Source organism: Arvicanthis niloticus, chromosome Y (assembly GCF_011762505.2).
Source record: "Arvicanthis niloticus isolate mArvNil1 chromosome Y, mArvNil1.pat.X, whole genome shotgun sequence".
In the NCBI taxonomy this organism is placed as follows: Eukaryota; Metazoa; Chordata; class Mammalia; order Rodentia; family Muridae; genus Arvicanthis; species Arvicanthis niloticus.
Window position 1 is genome coordinate 7295491 of NC_133431.1, and position 21846 is coordinate 7317336.

At 38.1% G+C, this 21846-nt stretch overlaps 1 protein-coding gene across 1 annotated transcript in view; it reads left to right on the forward strand.

Moving 5' to 3' along the window:
- LOC143437278 (zinc finger protein 44-like) overlaps positions 1 to 21846 on the forward strand; it is a 51409-nt gene that overhangs the window by 16663 nt on the left and 12900 nt on the right. The window lies entirely within an intron of this gene.

Below are 21846 nucleotides of genomic sequence, written 5' to 3' on the forward strand. Positions count from 1 at the left end.
TATTTTTCTCTTAGTGAACGTTACTCCATAATCTTGCTCGGATTGGGTATGACTTTCCTTGGAAGCTCTGAGGGAATCATCCCTGTATTTTGACTCTTCTCAATGCACACTGGACACAGGCTAAAACTTAGATGACACCCAGTTTGTCATAAATGTTGATCTGAAGACAGATACTTTAATCTCATAGGTATTTCCCAAAAACTTTATGATCTAAGTGCCTTAATACCTCATTTATTTTTTCAGAACTTCCAGTGGCTTTGTAGATTTGCTTTTCTTCTCATTTAGAAAATTGCCATCATAATGTATATATATAACTCCTTCTTTATTGAAACAATTTACATTTTTAGATCATTCTAACATTATATAAATGTTTATAACATAACATACAATATGCTTAACAAAAAATTCACAAAGCCGGGCAGTGGTGGCTCATGCCTTTAATCCCAGCACTTGGGACGCCGAGGCAGGTGGATTTCTGAGTTTGAGGCCAGCCTGGTCTACAGAGTGAATTCCAGGACAGCCAGGGCTACATGGAGAAACCCTGTCTCGAAAAAGAAAAAAAAAAACAAAAAAATTCACAATCTAGTGTGAGAATATTTATTCAGGGGTGGGAAATAAGCGATATATATCCCCTCTTTCCAAGTTCTCAGTGGCACTGCATTTCAAAATTATCATAGTTCACTCTAGGATAACAGTGAAATAATACATATTACATGCAAAAAATTGACAAAGTGTTTCTTCTGAGACTGTAGACATCCTTCAATCAGTCACATTAAAAATACTTTACTCAGTACATCTGGAGACAAATTTACATTACCTAAATAGTTATTACCCTTCCAATTATTACAAATACTGGCCAGCCAGGTCATTTTTTTTTTGATAGAGGTTCAGTAACATTTAAAAAGCCCTGGTGTGACTATTTTAATTCAACAAAGCTGAAGGTATGAAAATGTCTGTGGTTTAATTTAGAAGATAAGACAAGCACTGTGCTATATCTGCCTATTTTTGTATATTTATCTGTTTTCAATGAGGTTTTACTGGATGTAAATATTTTTTAAATTATTAACATGTTTATGGCTGCATAAAATTTAAAATATGTATATATCATATTTAAAAAACATAGATGTGTTAGTCTTGTTTGAGTGGGGAGAATGTCTAATATTAATAACATCTTCTGATCTAGGAGTAGTAAACTCTTTAATACATGTTACATATTCCAAGGAAAGATTCAGAATCATATTATCAGTTTATATTTATTCTACCTGTGTAGATATAAGAATTAAATATATCTTTGTCCTTTCATATCAATTTTTAAGTTTATTTTCATTAGGAACAAAAAAAACTAGGATCAAGTTAACAAGTTTAATTTACTTGTAATTCATTTGCTATTAAGTACATCATGTGAATAACAAACCATGTCTTGTGTATATTCTAGATGTAATTAATAAAAAGTCAAAATTTATAAGCCATGACTTTGTGTCTATTGCTTGTCTGGGATTCCTGTTTCAGAATTTTCATTGTCAAGTGAAAAGTTCACATAGAAATCTTTAGTAAGAATATGTTTAGGTTGGTTACAAATTAAACCAGACATGTCTAGAGCAAAAGAGTACTGAAGCACATTTTATCTCAGAGGGAAATTAACTGCAGAAATAAGTGATGGTGAAACACAGGATAGGGTAACATAAATGTTCTTTGCTGGCAGCAAGCTCTGTAACTCTCAGAAACTTATCCTTTGATTATCTGTGGGGTTCTGTGAATTTCAAATTTTGATTCCTTTGTTGGTAGGCTAGTTTTGGAGGTAAATGGCTAGAAAAACTTTTAGGTTCTTTTGAAAAGCCTTTCTCTAAGTAAGAGAGAAGCTCTCAGAATAAGAATAAAAGAAACCATTAAGATATGAAGTGATTACCGTGTAGGCCTAATATTTCTTTGTGTAATAGGGATAATATTGACACAGTGGGACCATCAAGAATAATGGTGGTCACCTTAACCTTAACCCTGAGCCCAACCCTATCCTAACCCTCACTTCTGAATTTCCTTTTAAACCTTTTAAACCTAATTCTAAAAACCCTTATTCTAATCCTAACCATGACTGTCTAATCTCCTAACCCTAACTCAAACCCTGCTTGCTGTGGGGCATATTTCTTAATTACAACTTTTGAAATGAGAAACCATTTATTAATCTTGATGTTTTGAAATGTTCAGATCCACCTTTAATCTGGGCTACAGATTCTTTTGACAACCTACATTTATAAAGGACATTGAACAGGGCGGTGTTTTTTTCTTTTGTACTTGCCCTACTTTTTTTTTTTTTTTACAAAACAAAGGTGATTTGTTTGTTTTTAAAACTGGTATTAGTAAGTTCTTAATTCTTCAGAATTCTGGTATTCACTGAAGATCAGCTGTAATATCCTGCAGCATGAAATCAACCAGTCCTTGTTTTTCTAATTTCCATTGTCCAACAACCTTTATTGTGTCATTCTATTAAATCCCCTTTCTACATACATAGATTCATTCTCTTTATAATTTTAGATGTGTTTATCTACAGAACCTGTACTAATACAACTGTTGTTTTTCTCCACTTTTTTACTGATGAAGATGTGCTGGCTAACAATCGTGCTCAACTATGTTTCCCTTATGTTTCTGGCTTTTCTGCAGAGTTGATTGATATCTGTCATCTGGTAAAAGGGAACTGCAGTTTCCCAGAGCCCAGCATGAAGCCACAAAACAAGACTCTTGTTTCCTAAAATCCCTCTTTAATGTTTTAGCATTCTGTCTAAAACTCTACCTCACAGTTACCTGGTGACAGCCAGGTATCCTCCTCCCCATAGTTACCTCTCTTTAAAGAGAGATGAAATATGTTCTATGGGTCTGTGGGAAGGTGTGGGGGAAGGGGATGTCTCAGCAGGCTCATGCCTCCTGCTGAGATATTTCTTCCCTGGTGGGACCATGCCTCATGCTAAGACAGCTCTTCCCCAGGAGCAAACCACAACAAGACTGTATAGTATAGAATATAATTTATTCAGGAGATGGGTAAGGGAGTTAATTGTGTAAGAGAGGCAGAGTAGAGAAGTAGAGGCCGGGAATAAGCATGTGGAGAGAGAAGGGGGAAGGGAAGAGCCCAAGAATGCCAGAGAAAGAGAGAACAAGAGATCAAGAGATCAAAAGAGCCCAGTGGTGGTGGCACATGTCTTTAATCCCAGCACTTGGGAGGCAGAGGCAGGTGGATTTCTGAGGTTGAGGCCAGCCTGGTCTCCAGAGTGAGTTCCAGGACAGACAGGGCTACACAGAGAAACCCTGTCTCAAAAAGGAAAAAAAAAAGATCAAAAGAGAGGAGGTGGCTACCTTTGCAGGGAGTCAGGCCTACCCAGCTATTGCCAGGTAACCATGGGGAGGAGCATACCTGGCTATTGCCAGGTAACTGGGGTGGAGTTTAGATAGAATGCTAAGAAATAACCAAGGTATCCTTCCTCTTGTGGGTCAGATTGATACCTCCACTGCACACTGAGTACTGGGCTATGGAAGCTGTTCACCCTGATTACAAGAAGAAGAAGGCAAGTGCTGTGAGGAAAGCTCAGGTAAGGTCAGGAGTCAGGTCCTGGTAGGTGCAAGATCATTGCTCTCAGAGGGGAGGAGCAGGAGGCTGAACAGCCAGAGCTGGAATCCTGGGTTCTTCCCGAGGGCTGGGTGGGGTGAGATTCCTCTTTGAAGACAGAAACAAATGCTAACAGAGTGCAAACCTCTCCTGAGATCTGGAAAAGGTCTGACTCTCCTACCCAATTAAAGAAGCACACTTTAACCTTGAGGAGTGGTAAGACCCACTGGCCAATCAAGGCTCCCAGGCAGACCTGCCAATCAGACAAGGAGGTGGGTTCTTCTGGGTGCCATTTTGCAAGTTTGCTGTGCCTGTGCAGGCTTGAATGGTCATCTGTGCCCTGCTCTGAGCTCTGCTGTGGGTGCTGTGTGGAGACCTCAGGGAAACTCTGAAATCGAGTCATGGTGAGCACAGGATCACTGCCCACAATAGGTAGGGGCAGGTGGCTGAGCAGTGGGAGCTGGGGTGCTGGGTCCTTTCTGGGGCTGCATGGGAAGCATCAGCCAGATATGACCACCTGTGAGGTCTCTGGTGATGCCCTTCACTTGTTAGATTGGGAGGTGACCTCTGAGTAAAGTCACTATCATGACTGATTCTGAATCTGCACAAAACATTTGGACCAGTTGCTTTTCTGTAGAAACACAGGTGGTTTCTCTGACTCTGCAGCACATGTGTCCAAATTCTTTTGTCTTTTATAGTATACATTTGGAAGACAGGTATAGCTGGGCAGTGGTCGTGCACACCTTTAATCCCAGCATTTGGGAGGGAGAGGCATTTGGATTTCTGAGTTCAAGGCCAGCCTGGTCTACAGAGTGTGTTCCAGGACAGCCAAGGCTACACAGAGAAACCCTGTCTCGAAAACAAACAAACAAAAAAAAACCAAACAAACAAAACCTGTTTTTAAGAAGACAGGTATAAACCTGATAGATCTGCTTTCATACGTTACTTGTTTTTGTTTTGTTTAGATTTTGTTAATTTTTTTTGTTGCAGTTTTTTATGTTGCTTTACTTTTTACATTTAGTGTTCGATTATTATGTGGTAAAGGGACTTTTTTTCCCTCCAATCTGTCATCTTCTTTGGTTTAGAAAAAACTTTCTATATGATTTCATTGAAAATATTTTCTAGACCTTTGGGTTTATATTCTTTTTCCTCTGTTCCAGTCATCTGTAGTCTTCCCTTCTCATATGTTGAAGAATTCCTGGTTTTTTAGTGTTAGGAAACTTTTAGAATCCACATTTTTTGATGATGTATACATTTTGTCATATTCATCTTTAATGCCTGAGATTCTTCCTTCCTATTCTGTGGGTGAACCTTGTCTCTGTAGTTGTCAGTGCACAGGCAATTTCAATGCTCTGCTCTCAGGGACTTAGCAACTGCTTAAGTCATTCCCTGCCTCCATCACCTGCTGCTGTTGTCAGGTGTGCTTTATATACATGGACCTCCAGCTACACAGCTCTCTCTGTTTGTTCCCTGTCTCTGTTCTCTGCACATGCCCCTCTCTATTCTCTTTCTCTACTCACAGGGCTCTCTCTAGGATCCCTGTCTGTCTGCCTGTCTGCAGGTCCTCTTGTGCATCTCTATCCCTTCTCCCAAACAACCTCTTTTGTACCTTATCTGTTGCATTTTTTAATTTCTCAGGACGTGCTGTGATAAGATAGGCTGGATTTCTTGGTGACATATTTTCCTGATTGTTATTTATTATATTCCAGTGGTGGTGTCTAGGCCTCTGGATTTGAAGTGATTATTCATTTGGGTACTGATGTTTGATTTGCCTTGTTTGGGTGGGAGTTTGGTTCCTGAATTACTGTTTAATGTATGGATTTGCAGAAAGCCTTGGCTGAGTGTTGCCTCTTTTACTGACCTGTTTGTTTGTTATGTTCAGAAGGGAATGCTTGCTAATGTTGAAAGCTGGGAGAAGAGGAGGGCAGGAAGAGATGATCTTAGTAATCTACAAGGAGACTTTGTCATTAGCAGGGTTAGGCTGCTTCTGGTGTTTAGTACAGTAGTAGAGGGAACTGTGAAAATTGCTTTTGAGATAACAGACAGTGTGGTAGATCTATGGAAAAGTTACCTTGTGTCCTTTCAGGCATGGCATGTGGGTGAACAGGAACTGTCTGCCCAAGTGGAGGATATGTTACAGGGATGAGGCAGGAAAGGAATGGCAAGTGGGGACTGCTGCAGTATCTTCAGGAGGCATACACAGTGGGAGAGGTAATTTTCACTAATATTCTTTTCCAATGGTGAGGGCCACTAGTACTCGCTTCTAGTTGTAAGGGCAACTGATATTAGGGTTTGCAGTAACAGACAGTGAGGTAGGCCTTTGGATAAAGTACCTGTTCTACTGTCAGGCATGGCTTGCAGATAAACAGTAGTATCTTTTGATAATAAGGGGCTTAGTCAAAAAGATGAGTTTATGAAGTCCATCCAACTCTGTTTTTGAGATTGCACAAAGTCCACATGAGCAGACATCCTATGACAAAACCCTCCAGTCATGGTACAACAGCAGGGTTTAGCAACATATAGATAACTAATAAACATTAAAGAGTAAAAATAAATCGTTATCCTACCCATCATAGTTGTCAGATGGTTTTGTCCCCTTGATTTGTTCTTGCCAATTATGCCAGAAATACAATTTCTAAAAAATATTAAGTTTCTTACCTGTATGTTAATGCCCCAATCTTGCTCTAACTACAATAAATAGTCAGCACCCCTAGACTCGGTCTCTCAGTTTGGACCTGATGTGAGATTGACTGGTGAGAGTCCTTGTGCCTGAGCTCATAGTACAGACCTTTGTATATTTGCATTGCAATAGGTTCTTGGTGGTCTCTGGAGTCCCAGTGACTTCGACACAACATCTTGGTGCATGGACTGGAACCCCAAAACCCTCAAGAATCCCAACTGAAGGGTTGAAAGGCTACCTGTTAAGATGTGTCATTGCTGTTCTTTGTTTCAGTGGCTTATCTGTCATATTTGTGTCTGTGTGCCTTGGATTTTAGATTTTTCTTGAGTATTTGCAGAGCGAGATGACTAAAGTGACTGTAGAAGCACAGTATAGTGGATGCCCTGGAGAGTTGAAGCCACAAAGGGCTTGGAAGATGTTTCAGAGCCTGGTGTAGGGGGTGGTGTGTCCATGGTCTTAATTTCTGGGAAGGTTAGAGCAGAATTGGAACCCTGCTACAGGGCTCACAGCTGCCATCCTGTCTTCATTTTCTCCTCTGTCCAAGTGAAGGAATCTGCTGGGTAGCCTTTACCGTCCCCTAGTTGCTGTCTGTTATGTGTGTGGCACTTTATTATTCTGTTACTGAGGAAATGAGGCAGACTCCATCCTAATGGATTTAGTTACTAGCCCCACACCTTCGGTTAAATCCTTCTTAACAACCTAGACCCATTGACTAGTCCATGACAGAGAGCTCTTTGAGACACCACCCAGGGCAAAATCAGGCTCTGCCTACCTTGTTTTACAGGGTAGAAAGACAAAGACCTCATTTCCCACATCCTGAACTACCCTCTACCCAGTTCATCTGTGACTCTGTAGTTTTGAACTTGGAGCTGTCATAAGATGGAATGTTGTTCTTCATCGATTCTCACAAATTTAGCATATCTTCCTTGGAAAAGAGGTCTTATCTTTTGTTGGTGGCCATTTCCAGTTGTGTGGTATAATCTGCTTTTCTGACCACCTTCCAGCTGTTTTATCCCCCTGTTTGGTAGTACTGGCCTGAGAACCCAGTGTTAAAGATGCTCATCCCAGGTCAGCTCAGCCTCTGAGCTCCCCATTCCAGTGAATCCTTCCCTGCTCTGAGCCAGGTGCCCTCCCTATTTGTCCTTGCTCAGCCACAACTCCAACTCCCCCTTGTGGTGTCAGAGTTTCCTGTAATTGATATGGTTAAATCATTGGTTTTGTGTTGTACAACTTCCTCATTTATTATTGTGTCTGTGTCATAGTTGTTTTCAGTTCTCAGCATTTCAGAGCCACGGTCATCTGAAGGAACCTCAATCGAGGACGTGCCCTTATCATAATGGCTGGTTGCTATATCTGTGAGAGATAGTGTTGATGATTGATTAGGAAGGCTCTTCCACTGAGGGTGGCAATATTTCTAAGCAAGTGGTCCTGGGCTGGATGAGAGAGCAGGCTGAGCATGAGATAGTGAGCAAGCAAGAGAGCAAGCCAGGAAACAGTGTGTGTCCATGATTTTTGCTTGTCCCTAAGAAGTGGCAATGTTAGTATGTTTGGCCTAGTTAGATATTACTGTTTTGAAAGAAGTAAATTCCTATGGTGGTGGTCTTTGGAGCTCTGGCCAGTACAAAACAGTCTCTGCTATTATTTTGCTGGATGACAGTCTCTTACTGGCTGCCTTCTCATGAAAATGCAAAATTCTCAGCTCCTTCTCCAGCATCATGGCTGCCTGCATGCTGACATTCTTCCTGCTATGTTGGTCATGAACTAAACACTTGAAAGTGTAAGACAGACCCAGGTAACTACTTGCCTTTAAAACAGTTGCCTTTGTCACAGTGTCTCTTCTTAGCAACAGAAATTCTATCTAAGACAGAAGTTGGTACCCCCACCTTAAGTATTCTTATTGGTAGGCCTGACCATGCTTTTGTTGGAAGCAATGTGGATTTTTAGACTTTGGGTTTGTACATGCATTAAGTGGAACTTCATGGGCCATGCTAGTATAACACATATGTACTAAGGGTAATTTCAACTTTGTATATAGTTTTTATAATGCTTTGTTGAAGAATGTTGCTGCCTTTTAGCCTTGTCTGAAGGTAAAGAGGTTTATTTGGTTAATTGCATTGACAAAGGAAGTCTCAGGAAACCAAGTACAGCCTTTAGCCTCTATTTACTCTCATGGTGATTGTTTTGATCATGCTTAGTAATCTTAGAAAAGAAAAATATAAATGTTAGTTTCAAAGAGAAAATCTCACCAGGAAGTTGAATGAAGGTATATCTTGTGATCAAAGATACACAGTGTTATTAAAGAAATGTTGATATGATAACATACCATCCACCTAAACATATGGGTGTGAAGTTGTATGGATGAGAACTGTATAATGTTAGGCATTATTATTAACTGGTTATTGTTTTTATGTGGACATAAGGAGATACAAGTATGTGTCAAATTGACAATGGACAGATTGTGATTACTATACTGGGTTTCAATTTAAAATCTAAAAGGATAAAGGATATACTTAGGTCCAGGCATGGTGGTATACACCTTAAATCCCAGGAGATGAACATCAAGCAGATCTCTGATTCAAGTCATTCTGGTACAGAACAAGTTTTAGGTAATAAAAAGCTTAGGTATGGGCAAAGTGTTACACATGTGTTACTCAACATTCAGGAGACCATGCAGATCTGAGTTCAAGGTTAATCTACAGAGCAAGTTCAAAGACAGCCGAGCATTTGTTCTACTCTATGTCAAAGGATACAGAATTTAGGTTGTATGTTCTACATTATTACAGCCATTTGTTCTTTTGTGAATAGAAACATGGATTAAAGTTTGAGAAATAAAACATGAATAACAGAAATCATGGTTACGAACAGTTGTTATGTTTTAGATAACAAAACATGAGTGATGAAATCTGGTCAGACATTGTTAAGTACACAGGTCCCCCATGACCTGGGACTTGAACTTAGTCTCAGTTCAAGATTAAGTCGAGGTTGGTAACAAAAAGGCAGTCCTTAGGGCAAGTTTCTTTTGCTTATTCCCATTTAGATATCACAGTCATCTTCGAATACACAGCAGAACACATTGAAGACATATCTTACAAATGTAATCAATGAGATAAAACCTTTTCACAACACAGTCATCTATGAACATAGAAGAACACATCCTGGGGAGAAACGCTATGAATAAGCAATGTGGTAAAGCCTTTGCATGTGGCAGTCATCCCAGAAACCATGAGAAAAAGTCATACAGCAAGAAAAACCCCATAAACCTGCCCAATGTGTTAAATTCTTGTACGTTCTGATATCTTTATAGAAGACTAAACTCCTTAGTAAGTAATCAATCTATTAAAGTCTTTGTATATTACAATAGTCTTTGAGCACCTTCAATAATATCAAAAGTAATCTGTGACTACAAATAATTTGTATGATCTTACCCAACACATGTTGAGTTACTCAAGGTTATTCATTATGTAGAAACAAAATTCGACAGGCATCAACCATCAGTTCAAACTTTATGATGTCTCTCTATTTTGTTTACACTGGTAAACTCATTTGTACATACAAAGGCCACTGGTTTTTCTTTTTTAGTTAATCGTGTATCCAGCAACTTTGCTGAAAGTGTTTATCAACTCTGGGAATTGCCTTTGGGAAGTTTTAGTTCACTTGTGCTTACTATAGTATCATCTGCAGATAAAGATAATTTTACTTCCTCTTTAAATTTATAATTGAGTGTTAACTTATTTAACATTAAATTGTAAATTGCAATATAGGACTTGGAATATAGGATTAGTTAACATTAAACTGTATGTTGCATACAGGGCTAGTTAGTATTAAATTGTAAATTCCAATATAGGACTAGTTAACATTACATTGCAAATTGCAGTAAACAACTAGTTAACATTAAATTGTAATTTCAATATAGGACTAGTTAACATTAAAATTTTAGATAGTATTTTGAATAGATATGGAGAGAATGGATCACCTTCTCTTCTTTGTGAATTAGTCGAATTAATTAGAATTTCTATCCATAATTTAATGTCAGCTATAGGTTTGCAGTAAAGCAACATTATTATGTTTAGATATGTTCCTTGTATCCTTAATCACTCCAAGAACTATATCATATAGTGCAGTTAAATATTGTCAGAGAATTTTTCATCATCTAAGAGGTTACAACTTTTTTTCTTACACTTTAATCACATTATGTTGAACCATCCCTGCACCTCTTTAACGAACACTACCTCATTGATCATGGTGAATGATCTTTTGATGTGGTTTCTATTTTATTTTATTTTTTCTGTTTTATTAAATTAACATTAAATTTGGTTATAAGGAAAAATTGGTCTATAATTCTTGTTTGTTACTGAGTCTTTACATCGACTGGGTATTTGAGTAACCATGGGTTCACAAACCAAATTGGCTAAGGTTTCTTCTTTTTCTATATTGTTGAATACTTTGAGGAGTATTCTCATGAACTCCTCTTTGGAAGTCTGGTGGGATTCTACCCTAAAATTCATGGCCCTGGGCTCTTTTTGGTGGCAGACTTGTAATGACTTCTATTTTTCTAGATGTTTAGGCAGTTTGAGTTGTTTCCCCTTAGTTTGATTTAACTTTGGTAAGAGGAACCTATTGAGGACATTTTCCATTATTTTTAGTAATTCCAGTTAGATGGAGTTGAAGCTTTTTAAAACTATGTCATTACCATTCTTTAGATTTCTTCATTGTCTATTATTTTGTCCCCATTTTCATTTTAGATTTCATTAATTTGTATATTCTCCATCTTTTAATAAGGGTTTAACTATCTTATCTAATAAAAGGCTCAAAGGAGCAACTCATTGTTTCATTAATTCTTTGCATTCTTCTCTATTTTGTTGATTTCAGCCCCCAACTTGATAATTTACTGATCTCTAATCCTTTTTTTTCATTGCTCACTTGTTTCTGTTCTAGAATTTAAAACATGCTGTTGAATTGCCAGCATGAGAGCTCTCCAGATTTTTCATGTACGCATTTTGTGCTATGAACCTTTATCTTAGAACCAGTTTCATTTTCTTTGTATTCTGTAAAATTGTGCATGTTTTATGTTCATTTGTATTGAATTCTAGAAAGTCTCTAATGTCTTCCTCTATGTTTGTCTTAAGCTATTTTTCATTCAGTAGTGAGGTGTTCAGCTTCCATGAGTTTTTAAGCTTTGTGTTCTTTCTGGTTTTGTTTATATCCAGCTGTAATCCATGGTGGTCTGATAGGATACCTGGTGTTATTTCAATTTTCTTGTATGTATTGAGGTTGGAAGTGTGTGTGAATATGTGTTCAGTTTACAAGTAAGTTTCATGAGGTGCTGAGCAGAGGGCAGATTCTCCTGTATTTCAGTAGAATGTTCTCTAAGTGTCAGCTGGACTCATGTTCATGTTGTCAGTTAGCTGGAATATTTCTCAATTTTTTATTGGTCTGGAGAATTTGTCTACTGGTGAGAATGAGGTATTGAAATCATGGAATATAAGTGAATGCGTGTTATGTGATATTAGCTTTAAAACACTTTCTTTAATGAAGGTTGACGACCATGTGTTTAAGGCATAGATGTTAAAAGTTGAAATGTCATTTTGGTGACTTTTTTTCCTTTAAGAAATTTGTAGTGTTTTTCTCCAGTCCTTTTTATTAATTTTGTTTAATATCTATTTTGCTACATTTCAAAATGACTACACCAGTTTGCTCCTTTAATCCACTTGCTTGGAATATCTTTTTACATTTCTTTACCTTGAGTTAATGCTATTCTCAATGTTGAGCTACATTTCTTGTCTGCAATTGAAGGATAGATTTTATTAGTATCTATTCTGTTAGCCTTCATCTTTTTATTGGTGAACTGAGGTCATTGATACTGAGAGAGTCAATGAACAGTGATTGTTAACTCCCTGTATTTTATTGTTGTTGCTGCTGGTGCTGGTGTTGGGGTATTTGTGTGCTTTCTTTTCTTTTGCAGATAATACAAGGTTATTTACTACCTGTGTTTTTATGTGTATTGTTAACTTCCTTGAGTTGGATTCTTTGTATATAACTTTGTGTAAGTTTGTATGTGTATATACATATTGTTTAAATTTGACTTTAGCATGGACTATCTGATTTTTTCCATTAATAGTGATTAAGTTTTTTTTTTTCCAGTTTTTGGAGACAGGGTTTTTCTGTGTAGCCCTGGTTGTCCTGGAACTCACTCTGTAGACCAGGTTGGCCTCTAACTCAGAAATCCTTGCCTGCCTCTGCCTCCCAAGTGTTGGAATCAAAGCATGTGCCACCACTGCCCGGCCAGCTTTTACTACATATAATAATCTGGGCATCTATAGTTTCTGCAGCATATATGTCTAAGGCCATCTGATGTTTACAGACTCCAGTCATCTGCAGTTTTAATAGATCCTCATTGATATGTTTCTTGGCTTTTGATCTTTGCAGCGTTTAGTATTCTTTTCTTGTACTGGATGTTCTGATTATTATACAGGAGACTTCATTTTAGGGTCCATTCTCTTTGGTGTCTTCATGATTTTTTATTGTGATAGACACCTCCCTCCTTATGTTAGGAAATTTTTCTTCTAAGATTTTGTCATCAATATTTTCTGAGAATTTGATCTAATATTCTTCCTCTAGCCCTAGTATATTTATGTTTTATCCTTTCACAATGCTTTAGATTTTTTAGATATTTTATATCAGGAAGGCTTAGATTTAACATTTTTTTGTGTGATATTTCCATCATTTCTATTGTATCTTCAATGCTTGAGATTTGTCTTCCATGTTTGTATTCTGTTTATGAATTTTGCCTCAGCAGTTTCTTTTTGCAGTCCTAAAGTTTTGTTTTTATCATGCCCTCAGTTTGTGCTTTTGTTATTGTTTCTATTTCCACTTTTAGGTATTAAACAGTTTTGTTTCCTTTTACTCTTGGTTTGTTTTTCTTGGCTTTATTTATAAGATTTGTTGGTTTCCTCCATTTTTCTGTTTGTGTTTTCCTGGCTGTCTTTGAGGTATTTATTGATTTCCTCCAATTGTTTGTGTTTTCCTGTATTTCTTTAAGTGATTTAGTCATTTCCACTTTAAGCGTCTCTATCATCTTCAGACAGTTGGTTTCAAAGCCCTTTTCTTTTACTTCAGCTATGTTAGAATATTTAAGACCTTCTTTGGCAATATAAATGGTCTCATGCTCATTCACCAGAGGGTGATAAATGTTAGTCCTTATTACAGAATCAAGTACCAACATCAGGGAATGGAATGTGGCTGTAACTTCTGGGAGTGAAAAGGTCCATTTTATGTCAATGTACTTTATATACAGTAGTTTGTGTTCACTCAATGAAATTTACGGTGGAACCCACCATAGGCTCCATGACAGATTCCATGAAGTATTCAGCTTATATTTAACCCAATGTTTCATTAACGCCATGGTTGTTTTTTCTCCTTAAATTGGACAGGAAGGAAAGGAAGCACTTTTTAAATAAGTTACTTTGTTGAGATGATGGATTTAATAACATCACTTCCGATCACTAACCCTGGAGTCACCATTACCAAAAAAAGACCTGATGGTGACAGAGTAATAGTTTTCTAATTTGCCAACATGTATTTATTTATGTCAGGTTAATGAAGACAAACTAGATTAATATGTATATAATTTGGGAACATTAGCATAATCCTAGGAATATTGAATTTCCCACTTTAGAGATATGTCCAATGCACGTTCAGAGTTAAGTCTGGCCAGATGATTGAGACACAGTCCATTGGCTGTAGCTGTGTGTATCATGTTACAAATCACAGAAGCTAACATTGGACATAGCAGCCAGGTCAAAGATTACTGTATTAATACCACATTTTCTGACAAAAAAACCATCTGCTCTTTTTCAAATTCAATGTAGATGTATATTTTTTGATTATGTTTATTTTTTCCTTTTGTATTTAAATTTAATTTTTTTTACATTCCAAATTGTCACCTTTCCTGGTCCGTCTTCCCTGAGGTCTTCTTCCCATTTTTCTCCCTGCTGCCTCTGAGAGGTTTCTCTCCCACCCGCCCACCCACCCATCAGGACCTCACCTCCACCAGCTTCCCTTTTCCCTGGGGCATCAAGTTTCTACTGGGTTAAGTGCATCCACTCCCATTTTGGGCAGACAAGGGAGTCCTCTGCTACACACATGCCTGGGGCCATGAACCATCCCCTATATGCTTCTTGGTTTTTTACTTAGATTCTGGAAGCCCTGAAGTGTCCAGGTTAGTTGACATTGTTGTTTTTCCTATGGGGTTGCCATCCTCTTCACCTCCTTAAGTCCTTCTTCTGATTCTTCCACATGGAACATTGCAACCTACAATAATACATATATATTTATAGATAGATAGATAGATAGATAGATAGAATCAACAAGATAGATAAACATTTAGCCAAACTAATATATATATATATTTTTTTTTCCCAGCACCTCATGGTATCTTCTCCAAAGTGGGTCATATAATCTGTCACAAATCAAGGCTCAACAGATACAAGAATACTGAAATATTCTCATGCATCCTATGAAATCACTACAAACTAATCTGGACTTCAATAATAACAAAAACATCAGAAAGCCACATACTGAACAACTTTCTTCACAATGATAACTTGTTCAGGGAAGAAACAAAGAAATAAAAGACTTTTTAGAATTTAATGAGAATGAAGACACAGCATACCCAAACTTATAAGACACAATAAAAGCAGTAGTAAGACAAAAATTCATAGCACTAAGTGAAGAAGCAAACTTACTAAAAAGAAGCAAACACACCTAAGAGACATAGACAGCATGAAATAATCAAACTCGCTAGAAATCAACCATTAGAAACAAAGAGGACAGTACAGAGACTTAATAAAACCAAGAGCTGGTTCTTTGACAAAATCAACAACATAGAAAAATCCTTAGCCAGACTAACCAGAGGGCACAGAGACAGTATCCAAATTAACAAAATCAGAAATGAAAAGGGAGACATAACAAGAGAAACTGAGAAAACTTTTGAAAATCATTAGTTCTTTCTACAAACTGTAGAATCTAGATAAAATATGTATTTAGAGAAATGGATAAATATCTAGACAGATACCATAAACCAAAATTAAATCAAGATCAGGTAAATTATCCAAACTGTAGTATAACCCCTTAGGAAATCAAAGCAGGCATTATAAACCTCCTTTCCAAGAGAAGGCAAGGGATAGGTAATATTAGTGCAGAATTCTACCAGACCTTCAAAGAAGAGCTAAGACCAATACACCTTGGACTTTTCTGTTGCGGTAAATCTCCTGCCCATAGGGAGTCCATAGAATAAAGACACAAGTCAATAAATATCAAATGAATGCTGCATGCCTAGATTGGGAAGATTTACCATTAAATTACACTATTCCCCGGCTAAGAGAGCTCTTAACAACTTGTGGTTTCCTTGGTCAAGGTCTTCTTCGTCTTCTCTCTCTCCACCAACTGCCCTCTGCTTCCACCAACTGCCAACTTCCCAACTCCCTTAAGGTTTGTATACATGCTTCATATGTTTCTTTATATTGTAATTGTTTGCATTCCTCATTATTTTCTATCTGTTTTTCCATCTGATCTGTGAGCTGTTGCATGCTCTGTTTGATCATCTTTTCTAAGGCAAAGAATTTTTTATCTAGAGCTCTGTCTTTTGAGAAGACATAGAATATCAAAAAAAGTAAATATAACAATACTGATAAATAATAAAGTGTTCCCTAAGCTAATTTCTGTCAAACCATTTGAAATATCATAATATAAAGCCCAAAAGATATCCATTGTTTTTGTCATCTTTAAGTATCAAAATATGTTTCTTTTTTTATATTAAAAAATTATCTAGTCTGGAGCCCTCAATTCACTGTTTCTACCCGAAAATTACAGTTTTCGCAGGCAGTTATGTTCTAGGATCACCAGTCCCTCCTTACAATTCATTACTATAACCTTTCTATTTATCTGTTTGGCTCTCTTGACTCAGAGCAGCCTGCAATTTACTCCTCGAAACCTTAAAACCTTTTACATCTATTTATCTGTGTCTATTCACTTTTTTTATTTAATTTTTTAACTTTTTAATTTAAATGACCTACTGGTCTGGCTACAATAACTTTTGTTTCACTGTTGAATTTTCAGAAGACCCTTCTTTCAGTATTCACAGGGCAGTGAGCAAGCCCAGCTGTAAGCTGAGTGCTGCTCCTGACCTTGGCTGTTGGGGAAGTTTCTGTACTTTGTAACTTTGTAGGTCCTCAGACCTATTCAGCTTTTACTTTTCCACAAAATAGAAACAGAAGGAAGACTACCTAATTCATTATATGTTTATTTGTTTTAAAAGTTAATTATTGATTTCAAACACAACACTGCTATATTCTCTTGTTTTCATTCCCCTTCAATTTCAAGTCATTAAGAATTTCTTTCCATTTATTTCAATTTCTGCTGATTATTTATTTTTGTTCATAGGAATGTTGCCTGTAGTTGAGGCTTGCCTCTTTGTATGTGATTGCAATTGTTATGAGCACCCAATCCTTTCTCTGATGCTCAGTGCTGAAAAGAGTGTCTTGCAACTCTGCCTGACTGGCCCTTAGTGCAAAACAAAAATAAAACACTGAGTGAGTTTCCTCTAACCTCTCTGGTTTCATTGGGTCTTAAAATAAAGAGAGGCCTGTTCAAGAATCAAGTCCTATGACCAATTTTGAAGCAGAGTTACTCACAGCACAAAAATGGATGGAAAAAGAGGGTAAAAGCTTCCCTGAATTGACAGTGGTTGATATTAGCAAGGAGTTGTGAGGTAATTAATTTTAGATGATCAGCAAATGTCCTGATTGGTAATTTCTTGTGTCTGCACACTAGGCAATCAAGAGTCTGGATAAAGGCTGGGCAGTGTTGGCACACACCTTTAATCCCAGCATTTAAGAGGCAGAGGCAGGTGGATTTCTGAGTTCGAGGCCAGCCTGGTTTACAGAGTAAGTTCCAGGACAGCCAAGGCTACACAGAGAAACCCTGTCAAAAAAAAAAAAAAAAAAAAAACAACAAAAGAATCTTAATAAAAAGACTGAATTTATGTTAAATCAGTTTACACTAGTTACACTAGGTCAACCAAAATAGAAAATCTGGGAATCATGAAGATGCCCTGTTTTAAAAGACTATTATTTTCTATGTTTAAAATGTTCAGCCTGAGACAAAAAGTAAAAATAATATTTGATGTGCTTTAATACAGGATCGTAGACTCTGGACATATGGCCATAAAGCCTAGTTCAACTTTGTACAATAATATTTGGGACTATAATTTCATCATTTCTATATTTCTTTCCTGCCTTCTATGATTGCTTAATAAAGATACCTAAAGCCTAAAGCTGGAGAGAAGAAAGGTAGATGGTGCTTCAGGTCCCAGACTTAGTGTCTGGGGAAGAAACCATGAAGGAGAGAGAGGAGGGAGAAGGAAGAAGGCACCATGGGGAAGGTGGATTGTGAGTGCATGGCCAGTAGGTCTGGCCTGGAAGTATGAGCAGCCTAGGGAGAACATGGCACGTGGTATCTCACAGATATTAACATGGAAATAGACAAAATAGGAATAGAGGGTTGATATTTGCCCAACTCAATACTGCTTTTTGTAAATACAAAGTCTTTTGTGTCTTTTATTTGGTACCTCTATGATTTAAGTGGGTTGAGAAACTCCCAAATAATTTTCATCACAACAAAATGGCTGTTATTATGGTTTGTGTCCAGTGATTGAGATGGAATGGAAAGTAAGATGATAGAGGATATTCAGTAGTCCTGGCTCTGGTTCTTTCTATAAAATGTCATGCTGTGCTTTCAGACACCTTTTCCTCAAAGAAGATGAAAGGAAGGGATTGTTCCAGCAACCATTATTAGATGTTGAAGCTGAAATACAAGGGGCTGCTCCCTGTGGTACCCATGCCTAAAATCTCAGAACCCAACAGACAAGGCTTGATGATCATAAGGCCAAGACATAGCTCAGCTATGTAATGAATTTGACACTAGCCTAAGCTAAATTAAACCCAGTATCACTTCCACCTCAAATATGTTTATCCAAAGATGTAAAAATATGTTATATGCATCCATTCGTATATAAATATACCTTTGTAATTAATATTTTTATATTAATATATGAATACAATATTAATATAATATTAATACAATGCTATGTATAACAGCATTGGGAAAACAAGTAAAATCAACAATAAACTATTAAAATAATTCTCTGTATGGGGAAAAAAGTTTACTTCAGCCGTTGGGTTTTTTATTTCATCATTTTCTGTGTCACTAACTTAGTTAGAAGGGACTTGATCATCTGTGTCTTCCATAAAATATATTAGTGCTCTAAAGTGCACTTTATGTAGAACTGACCTAGGGCACATGAGATGTCGACCAAATTGGACTCATTGCAAACCCATAAGGGCACCAGAGGACAGAAAATAAATCCAACCAAAATTTAGTAATCTTATAATTTAGTGAACTGCGTAGGAATCTACTGCCATAGGGTATTCAGAGATATTAATTCTAAGGTGAAAGATAAGTCAGTGCACCTGGCCAATCCCACTGGAAAGAGAGAAGCACAACATTTACTGACCGATTAGGATTCTGAAGACAGCACACTCCTCACTTGGGTGTGTTACACCAGCCATTATACCAAGTATCTCAGAAAGCTGCTAGCTTTCTGTTGGGGCCAAAAACCAGGAGAAGGCTCTGTAACAGGACCAGGCTGCTGTGCAGGCTGTTCTACCAGTTTCATGGTTAGATAGGAATGTTGTTTGGAGCCTTTGGCAGGTGATTATTGTGAGTAATAGATTATGAATATTAGAGCAAGGCTCTACCATTAACTCTATCCAACTGTTTTCTATTAAAAAAAATCTTGTCCTGCTATTCCATCTTAGTAGAAATTGAACATGTTGTGCCAGGGAAATGTTAGTGATCCACAAAAAGACACACACAGGAGCTGATCTGATGCAACTCACAACAGGGTTTTTATTCTATTTGAGCTAACTTGTCCTTATCCACAATGCACCAGCATCAGCCAAGACTGTTTTGGTGGTGGTGGAGCCCCAAATGTCTGTGGGAAAAGGCTTTATTGTAAGCAGCAAGTGGGGAGTATGTGTGCAAGCATCTAATTGAAAATCTTCTGTGGCCTTTAACATAATTGGCTGGTGCTGGGAGTCACCTCATAAACTTAACTTCACCTCCTCTCTGCATTAGTGGTTGTTAGGCATGGTCTTGTAACTGGAGGTGCAGGTTTGTTGGGGGAATAAACTGGAGATCCTGGTATTGTTGAAGGTGTAACTTGGAAACTCTAGTCTTGTTTGGGATTAGCCTAGAGAGTGAACCTAGGCTTGGGTTTTGTTGGGGGTGAACTTGGAAACTTATGCTAGGTACCTGAGTTCCCCAAAAGCCTGTAGTTTCTTGTCGCTTCTCTTTCTGACCAGCAGACAGGAATGACGCAACTCGGAGTTCTTCTCAACACAGTTTTATTCAGAATCCTTTATTATCCTCTCTCTATCGAAGCCCTTCTCTTATCATTCTTTCTCTGGATGCCCTTCTGTCCTCTCCTCACTCTGGATGCCCTACTCTTATCTCACTGGGTGGTCTTCTGTTATCTCCCTGGGTGGTCCTACTCTCCTATCTTTCTTGGGAGGCTCTTGTGTTATCTCTCAGGTGGGGGGGCACTTCTGTTAACTCTCTTAATGGTCACCCTTTTTATACCCCTGCCTGTCCCAATCAGCACCTGCCATGTGGGCATGCCTCATTGGTGCACTTGAAACAGCCAGATCCTGTGTAGCAGCGAGTTTGCACATTGTGGCTCAGTTAGGGAAAACGCACGGCATGCAAACTGCCAAGAAGCAGAGCTTGAGCGCACACGCTCCTCACAGTTTCTATTCCTGTACAATGCCCCTGGCATTATACATGCACCTAGGACTTCCTGGTACAGGTCCTATCATCAAGTGATTGAGGAAGAAATAACTAGGCCCTGCTTTACTAAGGGTTCTGCCTGTTATGCAGACCCCATCCAAAAATGAACAACTGTAGCATGAAAACATGATTCTGGGAAATCCTGAAAAGCATGAGTAAAGGAAAATCACCACAGTTCAGAGCTTCATTCAGTAGTCATGCTCATGCATTTGTTTGGAAATGTGTGATTATTCACTGAATCATCAGCTATAAACAGTGGGGTGGCTTAACTGTCAGAGACTTGGAGACAGAACAATTAGAATATTGTTGAGAAAGACATAAAAGGAAGAAGTATGTGGATAGATCTGTCACAATGGTCAAAGGATGTAAAGATACTTATGTCCCATGTAAATGCTGATCAAAAGGTAAGTTCAGCTTAGTATACACTCACTAATGAAGTAGTTAGGGTGATCTATTCTCTGAGAAGTCAGCTGTGTCCTCAGCTATATCTGTCATTTTCCAATGGGACCATGAACATAGTGGCGATGGTGGACACAATGGGGTTTATTCATGGATACAACAGTAGTGTTGTCCTCTCACCAAGCCTGACATGGCCACATCTGCTGGTGAGTTCCAGATCTACCAGCAGTAGAGACCAACACTGAGCCCTAAATATGGAACTATATCCTGGGTTGCCCAACCAGTGACTTGGTGGCAGGTTGACTACATCGGATCATTTCTCTTTGGCAAAGGACAAAGCTTTCTACTTCCTGGAATAGATACATATTCTGCTTATGATTTTGACTTTCATGCACATATTGCTTCTGCCAAATCCACGATCCATGGACACTGAGTGTCTTATTCACCACAATCACATTCCACACAGTATTACTTCTGACGAAGGAACTCATTTCACAGCAGAGATGTGAGACAGTGGGCCAATGATCATGGATTCTAATGGTATTAATTACCATTAATACCATAGTCCTTGTTACCATAAAAATGCTTAACTGATAGTAAAATAGAATGACCTTTAGAAGGCCCCTTTACACAGCCAATTATGGGACAGCCACCTGGAGAGCTGGGCAGGGTCCTAGGCTGTATGTATTTTGAATCAGCTTCCAGTATTTGGTACAGTTTCACTCATCGCCAAGATCAATGGTTTAAAAAATCAAGGTTGTTGGAAACATGTGTGAAGGTTGCATTCCCCCAAATCTGAGTGGAACTCAGCTCAAAATGGAGGACTCCCTTTATTAGAAGGGCTTCAATTTTCTGCCTCAATTTTTCTAGACAATGTCCCTGAACATAGGTGGCAGTCTTTGTAGGAGGAGCTAAGGTGAGTGAAGAGGTAGAGGAAGAGGGAGAGGAAAGGAAGAAGAGGAAAAAAAAGAGGAGGAACTATGGAGGGTGGAGATGTAGGAATCATGGAGAGCCATGAGGGTATGGAGAGCAGTCGTGGGTAACAAATTTTATTTAGGTAAGGTAATTGGGAAACAACTCTCTTTGGGCAAATTTTTATTGAGTATTACTAAAGCCTTTGATTAATCTTAAGCATTAGTCTCATTTTCTTACCAGGCCCACATGAATGGCCGGATGGTCTGGGCACTGCCCAGTCTTGCAAAGACAGCATGGAAGATTGGCAGAGACATCTCCCACTCTGGCGTCTCGTGGGTGGTAGGGCTGGTGTCAC